The sequence below is a fragment of the Fopius arisanus genome, unplaced genomic scaffold (genome assembly GCF_000806365.1).
Source record: "Fopius arisanus strain USDA-PBARC FA_bdor unplaced genomic scaffold, ASM80636v1 scaffold00044, whole genome shotgun sequence".
Taxonomy (NCBI): Eukaryota; Metazoa; Arthropoda; class Insecta; order Hymenoptera; family Braconidae; genus Fopius; species Fopius arisanus.
This window is the reverse complement of record NW_011887783.1, coordinates 30,562-31,792: the sequence shown is the minus strand read 5'-3', so window position 1 is coordinate 31,792 and position 1,231 is coordinate 30,562. Positions and strand designations below refer to the sequence as shown.

The 1,231-nt window shown below is 41.2% G+C and overlaps 1 protein-coding gene across 1 annotated transcript in view; it reads right to left on the bottom strand.

Annotated features, from left to right (window-relative positions):
- Positions 1–829, bottom strand: part of LOC105267038 (neuroglobin) — a gene marked incomplete in the record, with an annotated part of 20,492 nt that extends 19,663 nt beyond the window's left edge. The window contains 1 exon segment of the mRNA XM_011305613.1: positions 642–829.
- Between the last annotated feature and the right edge of the window lie 402 nt (positions 830–1,231).

Sequence of the window (1,231 nt, the reverse complement as noted above, 5' to 3'; positions counted from 1 at the left end):
ACAACAAATACTGAATTATCTACATTAATTCCATTATTTTATTAATTCAACAATTGATATGAATAATAATTCAGTATTTATTAATTTTATCTCCTTTCTACTCTATTCTATCCTGTCAGGACAATAAATCCTCAGCTGGAGCTCTTCCCCCTGAATAGAATGTTTCTCGAATAAATCTCAAATATTTCTCGAATAAATCTCGAATATTTCTCGAATAAATCTCGAATATTTCTCGAATATTTCTCGAATAAATCTTGAATATTTTCCAAAGGCAACAAGAGCGATTTAAAAATCCCATGGAATACGTCACCTTGACGGTGATCCGTCAGTGGACGGTTTATGGCGTAGTTTCATCCCCCAGTTCGGTTCATTGGTGAAGTACCAAAGGGGGATATTATCGTTGGAGGTTGCAACGTTGGAAGCGCACACAGTTGTGGAAATCGATTTACGAAGGATATCTAAAGGTAGACCAGTACGCAACAGAAGGTGATGTAGCGGTTGAGATAACAATCGTACGTCTTCATTCCTGATAAGCAAGAACGAGGCCAGGCCACCAAGAGTAGTCATCAAAGTAAATATCCCCCCCCAAAATAAAAAAAAATAACCAACCAATAGATAATAATCATATGGTGACAATTTACCATGACAGTGTGATGCTAATCCACTTGGATGATTGTCATTCAGAGGATCCACCAACATCCAGGGAGCAATTGGTATCACCAGATCGGCATAATCGATTGATATCGCTATTTTAGTCTGGTTTTATCGGTTTTTCTATCACTTGTACACAATTATTTGCAACTTCCCGGTGATGATGTTGACTACAGCCCAGGCGAGCCGAGACTGAGGCGATCGTAATAAACCCCCAACTCGTTGGCGCTTGCGCCCTCTTGGAAAACACCGGATTCCCCTCGGATTTTTTCACTCTCCCCCTCTCGATTTTCCCCTCGTGCTATACCACCCACTACTCCACCTCGTACATACATTTTTTCTTTCACTGGTAGGAGTTTTTTTTTTTTTACGTGAGACAGTGAGAGGCAGCTTTCCACCTAGATACACGACGAGATATTAATTGTTCCCCATCTCCATCCCCATTCCCATCCCCATCCCCATCCCCATCCTCTCGGCCTCTCGTCAGGCACTGGGTAAATTGACTTTATCATTTTTTTTCTCTTTCTATTCAGCAGTTGATACTTCGCTTTCTTCTCGATTTACTAGCCGTCGGGGGCTG